The sequence below is a fragment of the Gallus gallus genome, chromosome 5, assembly GCF_016699485.2.
Source record: "Gallus gallus isolate bGalGal1 chromosome 5, bGalGal1.mat.broiler.GRCg7b, whole genome shotgun sequence".
Taxonomy (NCBI): Eukaryota; Metazoa; Chordata; class Aves; order Galliformes; family Phasianidae; genus Gallus; species Gallus gallus.
Window position 1 is genome coordinate 24,070,964 of NC_052536.1, and position 15,079 is coordinate 24,086,042.

General features: G+C 40.6%; 1 long non-coding RNA gene across 1 annotated transcript; it reads left to right on the forward strand.

Annotated features, from left to right (window-relative positions):
- On the forward strand, window positions 1-14,760 carry OIP5-AS1 (OIP5 antisense RNA 1). Its single transcript, NR_131971.2, has 4 exons — window positions 1-80; window positions 4,225-4,261; window positions 4,863-5,078; window positions 5,961-14,760. It is a non-coding gene; the product is annotated as an OIP5 antisense RNA 1 (long non-coding RNA).
- Window positions 14,761-15,079: the final 319 nt, after the last annotated feature.

The window sequence follows — 15,079 nt, forward strand, 5'->3', positions numbered from 1 at the left end:
GGAGGGGAAGATGGCGGAGTGAGAGGAAGAGGCGGAGGGGCCGGGGCCGGCCGGGGCCCCGCGGCCTTGGCCGCGCTCAGGTGAGTGCGGCGGGTGGACGAGGGTTCCCTGGCAGGGCCGCGCCCAGCCTGCCGCCTCGCTCCCTCGCCGGACTCGGGCACGGTCGCATCGCCGCTTCCCGAGGCGCCGGGCTGAGGCCGGCGCGCACCCGGGCGACTCCCGGCCCCTCGTTCGGCAGCGCGGCCTCCCCGCTGGGACGGCGCTCAGGGGCGAGCGGGGACGGCCGGGCCACGGGCAGCGCCCGGACGAGGAGGGGGAGCGGGCCGGGCCCGCCGCGACCGCCCGCCCGCCGGCCCTGGATCCGAGGGGAACTTGGGAGCGGGGCTGGGCCGCGGCGGGGCAGGGGGCCTGAGCCGGGCGGTTACGCTGCCGTCCGGTGGCTCCGTGCCATCCTGCCGCAGGACGGCGGGACGCGGTGGCTCCGAGTGATCCGACAGCGTCGGAACGCGGGAGCGATCCACGGGGCAAAGTAACTTCGTGACGAGACTGTACCGATAGCGTGGTTCGCTGGGAGCCGGGCGGCACAGGTGGCAGCTGCAGGGGAGGTGGGCAAAGGAAAAGGGCCTGGCCTTACCACCGTTAAGCTACCGCTGAAAACCTCCTGTCCTCTGCGTATGCGAGTCAGACACTGTCACTAGCATAGAGTTCCTTGTTTTGTGTTTTATAATAGTTATTTAAATGTAGTTTGTTACAGAGTTCCAAGTGGCTACATTTTCAATGTGAACATCAGGTGAAAGTAAAAAGCAAACAAACGAAAGCCACTGAAGTGGCTAAATGAGAAGTTTTAGATCCTGTATAGACGTGGGGTGTCATCTTGCGTGACCTGATAATAAGAAATTTGTTTGTAACCAATGGAATAGCTTGGAAGAAATGTAAGTGTGATTTGGCAACTAGTTCTAAAAGCAGTAGCTACTTCTGAGACCATTTCCTAAGGAACGCCGTGTATGTGCTATGGCACGTTTACATGCCTTGTGCTGTATCATTCTCCTAGTAACAGTAAGAGCAGCTTGTGAGCAACATAGTGTTAGGGCTGCTGCGCAATACCTGCTTAGACATGTCTATGTATGAATGGTTTGAAATGAAATGTTTGAAATACACCAAGTGATTTGCCTTGATCGTATAATGTATAAAGATCTTTTTTCTTTATGCTATAACTAGAACAGTGGTGAGCTGTCAGCTTTCTTCACGTGAAGCTGTACAGTTTTGGGCAGTAACTAAATACATTTGGATTAATATGTATTCTTAATTGCTTTGAATGCTGAAAAACTCTCAGAAGTCATACAAAAAGAAATTAGAGTTTTTGATACCCTAGTGCATGCCATGCTGACAAAGTGCACTGCTTTACGGTCTTGCTTGTGGTGCTGTGAGCCTGTGCGATGTGTGCACAAGCTGTGCATCTTACAAAGGTAACCTCACATTGGGATGTCAAAAATCAGGGGCTGACTGAGGCTGAACTTCTGACCAAGTCTGTGAAGAGTCTGGAGTATCTCCTCAACGCCTCCCACGTTCATTCTGTAAAACTAGAAGAGAAATGATGTTTGAAAGCAGAGCTGGTGGTTACCTGAATGGGAGGCCCATACAGTTTCCCTAAAATGGGACATGCAAATAAGGATGTTTCTTTGCTTAAAAAGTATTCAGAGAGCCATAGGACCTATCTGTTCCATCACTATGATGTGTATAGAAATTGCAGCTGTGAAACAGCCTTCCCTATTTTATTTACTGGTGTAGGAAATAGCAGTGTACCAAAAAGACAGGAAATATCCTTGGGAACCTCGGAGGAGGTGAAGGTAAATTTATTTTAGATAGAAACAGGTTACAGTGACTTAGTCTTGCAATCTAACTAACAGCTGGATGTGTGCAGTGCCTGAGATGTCTGTCCAACAGCCAAGGGAGCACGGCAGGAGTGTTTACTCCCTCAGTCTAGCAGTCAGGGATCTTTTGCAGAGGACAAGGGACATCAGCTGGCAAGTCCTTATGTCCTATGGACTCCCGACATGGTGACTGTTCTGTACTGTAGGTGTACATCAGCGTGTCCTTTTGGAGCTGACGGTGATCTGTCCCTCCACCCTGTCCTACTCTGTGAATTGTCACTGTTTTCTGTTTCTGATGTGGGCGTCTCCTGAAGTTGCAGAAGGATGCACCCGAGGGCCTACTAACTAGGGTGCTGGTAATGCAAGGCCTTCCCAGAGCCCTGTCCCTGCTCTGTGATAGTGTGTGTGTATGTATGTAGATAGATAGATAGATATAGATATACATAAATATACTATGATTTTGTTACTTCTGTCTTGTAATATAAGCTTTTGTCATTATCAGCTTTCTGGTTACATTTGGCACTTTAAGCTATTGGAAAGACCTCAGTGGACATGGCATCCTAACTGCTGATTTTGCTTTATGTATTTTGACATATCTCCATCAGATATAACTTTCGTTTGTCTCTGTGACCCTTTTCCATAAGCCTGTTTCTAAGTTTTTCCTTCCTGATATTCTTCATTTTAGTGTCCATTCTACTTCTTGTGTGCTGAATATGTCAACACATTGACCTTTTCCTCCCCAAAGTTCATGGAAATTAACTTTTAGTTACAGTAGAGCAAAAGAAATATGAGCGGGCAGTAGATCAAAATGTTGTAAAATAGTTGTTTCAAAATGTTTAACAGGAAAGAATCTATAAATATAATGCTGAGTTTTCACAAGTATTTCTTGTTCTAGATTATATGTTCAGAATTAATGTATGACACAAGAAAAATAACTTTTTTTCCCTGCATTTCCAGTAGATTTTACTTACAGAGTTGCTGCTGTCACTGTCAGTTTCACTGCCTGCTAATTTTATATAACCTTGATTTATATCTGGTTGCATTAGCAAGTTCTTTTGATGCTGTTGTGAACCTTCTCCCACATCATCTATGGAAATCAGATAGAAGGTATATCAAGAAGACTGGTTAAAAACTGGGGCATCCAAAATCAGTGAACTTAAAATAAATAATCAGTATTGGGTGAGACATTGTTTTGCATGAGTTACTGTGTGTCACCTGCTGCCTTTTTGTAATAAGACTTTCTTAAGTTGTAGGTTTAGAACGAGTGAAGGAAGACCCAATTTCTCAATGGCTGATAATGGAAAATGTCTTGTTTCCATTTGCTTGATAAGTAAGCTAGGAGAATTAGATAAGTGTTACTTATCAAATTAATTGTTTTGATAATCAGTTACTCTTGGTTCCTCAGCCTCTTGAAGCTGCACAGTACTCGTCAAGTTCTTGTGGAGGGCTCAAATCAGGGGGGTCAGAACTGACAACAGGAGGATGGTCCAAGCAGCCTGAAGCCCAGTGCTGGGGATCGTCTGCTCAGTGCAGGTTTTTTGGAGGTGTGGGTCTCTGCTGCTTGCAGAAATACAGCGGTACAGTGTTGTGTAGGAGGGTGAAAGCTCGGGGATACTTTGGTGAGGCTACCAGTAGTTTCTCATGATCTGAGAGATGTGCTCAGAGCAATACAGTACACTTGTAATTTAAGCTGGTGGCTCAGCATCCTTGAGAAAAGGCATTGTGATTCCTTGCTGTAGTGGTTTATGTTAACACAGGAGTTCCTTGCCTTACTGGAGGCTGAAATTGTTGTGTCGTCCTCAGTTCCTATGAAATTGGCACATGTTGCTTATTGCTTACTATAAACTTGTATATATTTTGAAAAAAAACAATCAATTAATTTGAGCATTGGTGTATACTTAATTCTCCAGATATAATGAGTTGAATATGGGCTGTAGGCTGTTATCAGTAAAAACAGATTCCAGGGGAGAAGGTACTTCAGTACTGCGTATACTACATTCTGTGGAAGGAACGATGCACACGGTTCTACTTCAGGAAGCAGAACAGTTTCTGAAGCAAAGCTTTTCAGGCATGTTTTGGGCATGTGCTTCCCACTCCATCCTATTGAAGTTTCCCATCCCAGGCCTTCCATACTTAGCCCTGACTCACTTAACCATCCTTTCCCTTAGACTGAAAGAAGGCGGTAGCTGCAATCATCTGAAAAGTAACATGTTTAATGTAGCATGTCTAAAAATGTTAACTAGTTCCTTGAAGATGTAGTTGATCTTCTGTGTCTTGTGCAAATAATAATCTATTATCTGAATAGCTTGCTAGATGCAAATTTCATTTAATTTTTTCATCTCTTTCTCTCTAGATTCTCTGAAGAGTATGTTGAGTGTTGAAAAATAGTGGTGAGTGAACCAAAAGATTATTTAGGTACTAAATATAAAACACTAAGCTTAACAGGCTTGTTGTTTCTTTCCTTCTTTCTCTTCCTTCCCCTCTTTCCCCTCCTTTCTTTTTTTCCCTTATTGAATACATCAGTTAGTGGGATTTTAAGAAAAACTTAGGATCCTTTCAGAGAACTGGAGTTTTGTCTCAGCATCAATTTCAACTTGGGCTTTGCTTGGAATAAACCTTGATTTAATGATGTATACACTAACAGAAATAAATGCTTTAATAAGTTATTAAGAACATGATCCATGTTGTCATTTTACTCTGCTAAGAGACAGCGTTATCATGTGTCATTGCATTATCTTAGACTAGTTATCTCAAATGTAGGTTTGTTAAACAGAAGGATTGGAAGAACAGTAATGTAACCAAATGTCAATTATCAAGTAAAAGGAAGTAAATTCAAAATGTCTGGGCATGGCAATCAACTTGTAGCATTTTGATTTATTTTTCCCTGTAAATGAAGTAGACATATTCTGGTAGTTAAGATATATAACAGACTGTTAGATTCCATTCTCAGCTTTGTCACAAATTTTTGGCATGTTTTTTGCATCTCTCCAGGTTTGTTTTTCTTCACCTTCATGACAAGAATAAGACTTTCCCATCAGTTGTGGACATGGATACTCAAGCTCATGATCCGCTGAAATATTTGCGTGCCTCATTAAGAAGGTGATGATGGTGTGCTGTATTGCCATTTTCACAGTCTACTCGCTACTTCTAACATAGGAGTTGAAAGTTATTACCTGAAGATTGTTTCTGAACAACTAAAGGATTAAGGTAATTAGAGTAATATGAGAAAAACACACAAGGACAGATCAGAGGAAAAGGGAGGGATGGGAGAAGTTAGAAAATGTGATGTATCTTCATGCTCTTATATCTGAGAAAGAAACTAAAGAGAAAAAAATGCTTCCTTTTTCCACATCTCTCATTATACAGGAGAGTGCAGGATTGTACTCATGTTACCTTCTAATCCAGGCTGGCATCAACCTTAAAGCAAAAAAAACCGTGTTTTAACAGCTTCTGTGACTATGTGATTCTGGGTGTGTCACTGAAGAAAGGCCAGGAGATCAGTGACAAGATGGCAGTTGTTGAACTATGTCTACACCATGGACAAGCGTGGAGAAAATGAGTGGGGAAAAGAAACCCCACCTAATCTGTGTGATTTTACAGCTGTCATAAGTGCTTTTTTCCGCTACAGCCCTGACAGTTTTGTCGTTAATTAGGTAACAGTTTAGAGTGTCTCTTTGAATTGTGACCTGCTATAGCAGAATTTATTCTGTCTGTGTGCATTCTGATGCTATCTCAACGCTCTCATAGCATATGTCAGAGCCACAGTTGAGAAGTCCCATAGCGTATTAACACTGGCGTATTTTTGGATGTACTGCTTCGAAGTGCATAGTTCATTATTTCTATAGTATATCATTAGCCAGTTTATGGACATCTGAATGAGATGTAAAATCTCATAGAACGAGGGATCATTGCAGTCTGAAGCCAACTAATTTTGTCCATTAGAAAAGATTTTTTTAAGTGATGAACCAGCAAGTATATTAATGTAAAGTACATTTTATTCTGTTTCCTAAACTACCTCTCTTCCTTTTCATTTTGGAATTCCAGATCCTCTCCTGATATTTAAGGTGTTGTCCTTTTGCTTGCTTGTAGGCTGTTTCTGTTCTAGTGAGCAAAACCCTGTCCTTCACTTCCACGGAGCTGAATGAACAAAGATCTCTTCCCTTCTAGTGTCAGCCATCTCACCCAACATTTGATTCCTGAGATTACTTCTCCTACAGAAGGACCCTACTGTTTCATCAGAACTCAAAAACAAAGTAACAGAAGTCAGCATTAGTTTCCTTGAAGAAATGTCTTCAGTGCCAGCCCTTCATCCAGCTTTTTGCACTCTGTTTTAAAATGAGAAAAAACTTTGCAATCGGATGCAGCTGGTGTTCTTCACTGATACCTTCCTCATTTTCAGAAGATTAAGTTCTTCAGTATGTCATATTGGAATTCCTGGCCTATAAAGTATCTGCATGCATTGCCCTGTCAACCTTGGCGTGTATGCAGCAGGAAACCAGGACATACTTTCTGCTCTGTTATGAGGAATAAACTTGCCAAGCAACTGGAGAAGTCCCACACATAACAGGTATTTTGTAGTTCAGGATCCTGACTTGACTCTGTAGATAAATATCTTGATGTTAACTCACACAAAGCAGCTAATGCACAGGAACAAATGCAGAATCACCTTGTCTGTGGTGTGTAACAGCGTCATCCCAATCTGTGATCAAAATGTATATTTGCATGTATAAACCCACATAAGTTCTGGCTATGAAGAACTTTGAGCAGAAGAAGAAATTACTCTGCACCACTTCATTTTTAGCAAAGAAAAATGAAGCTTTAAAGACCTCTAAGGTTACAAGATAATGATTAAGTTCACATTAATCATTCCCTCCTTTGGGCTTTTTATGGATCCTCAGCAGCAAAAGGAACAAAACCATTCTACAGTTGAAAAGATGTGACAGAACTTCTTTCTTTATTAAAGAAATTAACTTCTGGTGAGATGGAGGAGACCTGAGGTATAAAGCTGCAGCTTACGCCCTGCAGCTTCCATGACACAGATTCAGCTTTTTCATAGCGCTGATGGAATCCGATTTTTGATTCTTTTGTGACTGAGAACTGAGATGATTTGTATGTTTCCATCGTCTCCGCCCAGAATGAGCTCAGCCATGTAAGAGGTACGAGTTGAGAGAGAGTAAAAATGCTTAGGGTTGGGACTTTTTCTGGTGGTTCTTATTCCTTCCCAAATTAAGGCGCTATCTGTTGTTCTTATGTTTACACAGGGTTCTCTGTCTCCATTGTTTGTGATTATATAAGATATTTTCAATCATTTTCAGGTGGGATCTTATACTGTTCACATGCTCCTTGCTATGGTATTATATATGGCAAGTAAGATTTCTTGGCAAAAACTAATCTCCATTTCAAGTCTGGATCTCTTAGTGCACCTTAATCCAAACTTGCAATTTACAAAATGATTTAGCTTAAAATATTTTTAAATTTGGATCAAATAAGGGATATATGTTCTAGCACTATGTTTTGGGGAATAACGGCATGGTTAGGTGGTGGGGTGTTTGTTTTGTTTTGTTTTTTTTTTGTTTCAGAAAACTACTGGAGAGAGCCAGACAGCCTGAAAATGGCTGGAAGAGCCAACAGTTGAAATCTTTCTTAAATCTTACTGATAGATTGCAAGGGCAGTATTCTGAAACTTAAAACGTGGTGAAATGTTATGGGGACCGAGTTTCCATAGCAGAAGGACAGATGTTGGTACTGATCCTGTTCCTTGGGGTAACGTTAGATCTGTGTTTAGACTTGCATTGTAACAATAAGATTTAATGAAAGCCCTTCCCGTTTGTTTTGGTCTGATCTTCATGGAGACATGCAAGCTAAGCAGGGTGGTTAAGACACTGCGTATCAAAATTATGCCCACTGTAACAAGTAGAGGTGCACTTAAATTATATGCAATATTGTGATGAACTGTGTTCCTTTTATTAGTTTAGATGAGTTATATTAATCCTGTTGAGGCAACCACCAACTTGGCTTGATTTATTTTAAGAATATGGGATTTCTTTGCTGAATGTGATCTGAATTTTCTGGTACGAGATGCGTCTAGAGAAGCACGCTTTTCATTTAGAACCTCCTTATGTTGAAACCAATAGGAATCATCTAGCATAGTAGATGTCTGTAGAAGCAGGATCCATCTCTATCTGATGGAAAATACTATTAATATCTTAGGATTATGTGTTGGAAGGTGTCTAGTATAGGAATCATCTGATCTTGAATCTTGGCATTTCCTTTACTTCCTTCTGCCCATGCTTGTCTTTCTGACATTAGAGCTAGCAGTTGATTTCTTGCATAGCTTGATAACAAAATACTTGAGGGACAGGAATGTACTTTTCCTCTTCTGTGGATATGAACAAAAACTTAAAGACCTTTCTGACTAGAGAGTAGACGCTTTCAGCCCTTTGGTTGCCACTTGTGTAAGAATAACCCTCAACATTTTGTAACCCTGCGTTGTAACAAAAAAAATAGAACTGACTTCTAACCCCGGCAATGGAACAACGTTAGTTTTCAAGTTGTAGCTTAGAACATAACGTTTTTAGCGGGGCTGAAGATCTGTGGCTTTCGCAGAAGTAATACTCCAATAATGCGTGCCCAGAAGACCCCACTGCCATACCTTTCCAGCGGCTTCCTATAAAACCGCTGTTAGGAAATGCTGCCTCAGCCTACTTACTTTTTCTTGCTCCACTTTTTCTCTGTGTTGGTTGGAAATCTTCCTGTGTGAAAGATGACAGAAACAAGGGGCATGTGCAATAGATCATATATATATACATATATATATTTTAATACTTGTGGACAAAATGATGTTACAAGTTGTTTGAAAACAACAAAATCACCAATGTCTTCCATTTTGAGATGTGTATAGTTCCATAAGCATTAGTGCTTTGTAGCAAACAGTAGTGCCATGTTAGGATCAGTGCATGAGCCTAGTAGTATTTTTACAATTTCAGAGTGACAAATTTATTAATAAACCGTGATGATAATGTAATTAACAATAGAAAGGATACAGTAGAAATGTCACAAACATGGTCTAAGTATGCAGTATCCTCCCTTTGGCAATGATAATGCTATCTTTAGGAATAGAACGGGCTTCATAGAATCATTAATGTTTTGTTTTCAGCGTATCTTTGTAGTGTATGTAAGCATCCAGAATTCTCATCTCTGTCACAGGTTATTCTTTTCTTTTTAGTCTTTGTTGAAGGTGTTTTCTTCTATGAGCAGCATTTTCAGTTTTATTACTACCCATCGTATGATATTATCAGAATTATGAATATGCTGAAGAGTTAGTGTGCATTTTGTGCACCTCTCTGCTACCTTAATATTATTTAGAAAATCTGTTAAGTTAAAAACATACATACATTTCAAATCTGATTATGTAATTGTAATAACCAGTTAAACATTACTTTCACTTATTTAGTAACTAGCTGCGAAATGCTATCTGCCAATCTTACATAAAGACTTAATTCCTATAATAATGGTTAGGTTTTTTTTTCTGAAGTCCTATTGAATCTTTTAACACCTTTGGTGGATCCTGCATTTACACACATCTTAATAAGAGAGAATATAATAAGGTTAAGGGCTGTTGAAAAACAACATTGCAGCCTGTATCTGTTCAGCAGGCAATATCTAGCCTACAGATCATAGATTCCCCACCTCTGTACTATTGAGGATTCAGTATCTTGTATTTTGGGTAACTTCCAGCATTGCTTTCCAGCTAATCTCAATTTTAATAACTTACGTCTCTCCCTCTGCTTTTTTCAGAAGGAAAACTTAAACTGGGGGAAGTTGAAATGATTTAGCACTCAGTGGGCAGCTTGGGCTGGTCAAATAGGAGATTGGTATGATTCCTGAGGTGTGTAGTGCTCTGTGGATGGCATCCTCTGACTTCCTTGGGAAAAAAACTCTTTTATTTGGTGCCAGTGTTGCTCTTCACTCACTTCTCTCTTTACAAGAACAAAGTTCTCTCGTCAGTTTAGAGAGGATACTGCATCTTATTTTTCCTGAGACATGCCTCTAAATGGCCATTAGGAGGAGGGATGGAATGGGTGGCTCGGTTTTGTAATTTTAATAGGATATATCTCTAAAGTAATTAATCAAGTAGCATGTTCTTTGGTGCAAAACCAGTAATCCTTGCAGAGTTAGTGTAGATAACAGCGTCCCCCCACCTCTCTGCATCTAATGCGTTGCCAAGAAAATTGGGTGGTTGGGCCATTTACAGCAGAGCTCTGGGGGACTTGTGCTCATTTAGGTTCAATTCTGAACAGAAGTAGCTGTACCATTGAATAAAGTAGTTTAGTGCTTGGGAGAATCAATTGAAAAATACCTCTGAAACTGGAATGCAAAATAGCACAGTATGTAGGGGGAAGAATCCCTGATGCAAACAAAGCCATAAGATGATTTAATAAGAAAATAGAACTTTAGTAGCAATAACTGTTTTGCATGTGATAGTAAATAACTTGCATTAGCAAGGCTGTACAGTAGAGTAGGTGGGTAATAACCAAATAAGTTTGTGGCGCTCTGTGCTACAGGGAGTTGGGTGAAAGTCTCTTTTCCTAAGATGGGTGAATTCCTCTTAGTGTTCCTCTCGTTGGAGGGAATTTGGTTGGCACTTGAATACTTAGTTAATTAACCTTATACTACTCTTGAGCTGTGTCACATATCTGAAGCACTGTCAGTGAGTGCTGGGGAAGGGCAGGCAGTTCTTTCTGAAATATTCTCTCAGATAGCTGAAGTTTCCCCGTTTCTTTTTCTTTTTCACAGTCTTACACTTGCTCTGCTTCTCTAAAGGGAAATGAGACCCTTCCAAATACTGGACTGCGGAAGGAAACTGTTTCTGAAATTAGAATTTTACTGTAGGTACTTCTTTTTAAAAAGACCAATCTTGATATGAATGACGGGTCTTAAAAAATAAAATAGAGAGTATTTGTACATCCCAAAGGAGATTTTTAGGATCCTAAAAATGTTACTTTACAGCAAAAATAATTTTAGACTTGCTAAACATTCTGTTCCAGACCATTGATTTCTGTTAGTGCTTGAAGTCTTGCTGAGGCAAGCACCGTGAAGCCTTTGGTTACAGAAAGGGATATTGATCTACAGCCGTAGCCTCTGCACCCAGCAAGACATTTGCTGTCAAAGGGTTACATAAAAGAGCCACAGGAGTTCCAAAGCATCCATAGCTGACTCTGATTTCAGTGCAGATACGGAAGTCTGTGGAGACTATATGGCCCACAGATGGTACTGTATTCTGAACAGAATTATTGCGTCAGAAGCTTAGATCTATCTGGCTGGATTTCTTCTAGAAAGCTGAAGTAATTTGGAATGCAATTGCCAGCTGAAGGGAGGCTTTGAATGTTCTGAGGTGACATAGGGTGAAGCCTTTTGGCTCTTCATAAGTTGGTAGTTGGGGTTGTTAAGGGCTGTGAATGTTCTTATGGTATAAAGTAACCAAAATACCCATAAACACGTCTAAATGGGTTCAAACAATGTGCATGAAAAGCTAACTGATTGGGGAAGCTACAATCAGCTTAAATTCCAGCTAGTGAATTATTGATAAAACTGGGAGCTTTGGGATCCAACTACATTAAAAAAATCACAGATTTCATGTGATTGGCAAATATGTTTACATGACAACAAATTAATAATGAAAACATGGTCATGTTTAAACTTCATGCTTCTGAACTTTGTGGCAGAACAGAAATTTTCAAGGTCTCATTAATTTAGAGGAGGGGAGGAAATCAAGACTTGTAGCTAGGCAAGCTATCTGCATATTCTTCTCAGTTCAGACGTCAGTATATACTATCCTGGAAATCAGTTTTCACAGCTGCGAAGGAAATTCCATTGCCTTTCAGTTGCTGTGTTACGGCATGATTTTTGTTCCAAACTAAACTCCTTGGTTTCGCTGCTTCTAAAACTAAGTAGCAGTGTTGTATGCTACGACACTGTGGGATATGAAAAGTGTAGTGCCCACCACTGACATCATTACGGAGACCACCCATTTAGCGGTAGTAACCCCAGAAGCTCCATGTAAATCCCGTTCCTTACCCAGTGGTGCTGCTGCAGTAGGTCTAGCCAGTGCTTGTGTTGGGAGCTGCAACTTGACAAATGGCACCTTCTGCAGCTGAGCGTAATTGTCAAACGTAGGGCAAAAATAAAAGGCTTGCAAAGGCTACTTGATAGTGAGTGAGAACAAACTGCAGTGTGCTTTAGGGCGCTGACATGTTATACGAGGGTTATGTTAACAAGAGCTGGCAGTATGTTTTTGAGCAGAAAATGGAAAAGTATGGAAGAGAATGTTTTTTGATGGATTACCAGAAATAGAAATAACTGCGTCTCTAGTAAGGAGTCTGGTCTTCCTTCAGAGCTTAATCCAGCTTGCTGTTCGGGTACAGAGCTGCATAATGGCAGTTCAAGTTGGATTCCATTGCTTTTCTTTTACTGAACAATCCAGCATATTGCCCCTGTAGCACTTTGTTTGGCACACAAAAGCCAGCAGTCAAACCAGGGTGTCTCATTTGACAGTGCAGAACACTACCATAATTTGTTCCCTTTCATTCTGCTCTGCACTTTCTCCTGAGTTTCCAGAATGTGTAGGTGTACTTGACATAAGCAAGGAGTGTGTCTCTGTCTCTGAGCCTACGTACCAGGTTGTAATGTAGACAGATTTCCCAAGGCTTTACGACATCTGAGGTTCAGGATAAAAGGTAACTTACTGTTTAGCGTGTCCCGTGTAAGTCTTGTCTGCTTCTCCTCTTCCCCTCCAAATGAGCACGTTTGCAGGTCAAATAAAAGGCGTCTGGTTTGTGATGCCTTAGGCATGAAGAACTGCATGGAGAAACTGAAGGAAAATGGCACAGGCCCACAAACCAAATCTTAGAGCTAGTATTCTAATTATGCATGATTCACAATGTCTAGTGTAATGTAGTTATTACCAGTAAATGGAGATATGCATTTATACATAATGAAGCAATAGGAAATTATATACCAATAGCTTGAACTTCCTGCTTTGATTCTCAAATTTTGGGATTGTTTTGTTTTTGTTTTTAGAGAATGTGCTGCCTCTGTAGAGAAGGAGGCAGAATGTATAGATAGGGTCAGAAGCATGGCACCAAAACTGTAAATCAGGAACCAGGATCAGCAGAACTCGCCTTCATAACCTCTTGTCTGGTTCGTATTAGTGCCCTGAGCATGTATAAAGCAGGGCATGAACTAAGCATGTTTAGGGGCGAGATGAGGTTTCTCACCTGCTGCAGCTGTAGCAAAGAAAAGGGTGCAGAGTTTCTTACATGGTGCAGGGGGGAGCAACTGGTGGAAAAAAGGGAACAATGGTAACAGAAGCAACAGACTCAAAATGAGTGTAGTATTTGCCAGACGGTAGGTAATAAGCTTGTCTGTGGTGAGAGAAATTATTTGGAGAAGACTGAAATTAATAAGCACAGTACATATATTTCAGGTGTTGAATAGCTTTTTAATAGACAGTATTTTCAGGTAACTCTCTAGCCACATAGGCAGCTGTACTGAAGCATACTGGTACCAGCCAGCAATAATGGCATCTGCAGGAACGAACCTGAAAATACTGGTAATCTTGTATATTTTTTAAGTTCTTTGAAAAGGAGATTTTTAAAATCAGAAAATGAGATTTGATCACTGAAGGTCTTTATCTTCTGCAACACGGGTTGCAATATAATCTTTTTTTTTCTTTATTTCACTTATTAAATAAAAGGGAACTTGGGTGCCATCTTTCTGTAAACTTTTATTCTGCTTTCTGTAATATCTCCCAAGTCCTTTAGTGAATAATGCAGTGGATTTCTGCTGGTGGTTTGAAAATAACGTAGAACGTGGCACAGTCCATGTCACCAACGCTTTTCCTATTTTCAAGTAGAATACTAGCGTGTTACTGCAGAATTCCATACTTGTAGCTTAGCTTAATTTTGCAGGTGGGCTTAACTTGTGCAGAAAACTTCTCTGTGTACAGGGGCTCGGTCCTCTTTCTGAAGCAGAAAGGGGTGGTGTCTCGGAGGAAGGAATTGTGTCAAGTTAACTCCTGGTCATGCTTTGTAGCCAACCATCCATAAAGCTCCATGATTTGGGTTTAGAATGGGGCCATGTTTTTCTCACAAATGCTTTCTAGATATACAAGAATTGCCAAATAAATATAGGAATATTATAAGAGAAGATTTAACTATTTTACTGTACCGAAGTTAGATTAAATGAAATCCTTCGAGCCAACTTCTTCAAGACAAAATGGAATTGGTAAAACAAGTTTAGCCCAGCAGTTAACTGTGACCACCTAATGCTGAGTTGGGTATTTTTTTAGAACATTTCACATGGTTTTAAACTGTTATGTGTGTTTTCTTTTGTGTGATGAGTAAGCACTTGGATCCATTGTTCGTGCTTATCCTCTCCAATAGAAAACCCGGGGAGTAAGCTACTTTAGGACTTCAGTGAAGTTATCTTCCTTTTGAGAAACATGATCTAACAGCGAAGGAGAAGTAGTAATTACAGATTGTTTGAAAATAGCTCAATACTTACAAACCAGGTTGGAGAAGACTTCTTACACTGAACTTCTGATGGCATTACTCACGTGGGTTAGTGGAGACAATTACCGGTGTCGCTAGGATCTGTGTGCTCGCATTGCACGTGTTTTACATGGTAACAGTAAAAGAATGTTTCCCTGCAAATTCTGATGTTTTTTCCAAAAGGCAGCTTGCTTTTATATCTATGCATCTTTGAGGATTTCAAGATAAGATTTTATTCTTTTGACGCTGTAAAGAGGAACTGTTTAAAAATGAACTTGGAAACTCTGCACCTGTATACAAATTTTTTTAGCAATAAAGCAGCACAGGCTGAGAATGCACTGAGACTTGCTGTGTCATTTGTTCAAAAGACAGATTAACCGAGTTGCACAATACGCTGCATCTTCAGTCAGGTGCTGCTTCCACTTCCGAGATGTTGCTGTACCTCTGTCAGCGCTTAACAATTTGAGATAAACAGCCATGTGCTGTATGGCTGTTTTGGATCCAGCTGTTCCAGCAGCTTTCAGTCACAAGAGGCTCTCTCTGGCTTCCTGGAATGCAGCTGAAGAAAAATTGTCACTCTACTGCAACTTAATATAAGGTGGGCAACTTCTCAAATAAAAGCCTTGAAGATTGTTTTAGACAGTAGCCGAGAGCTTC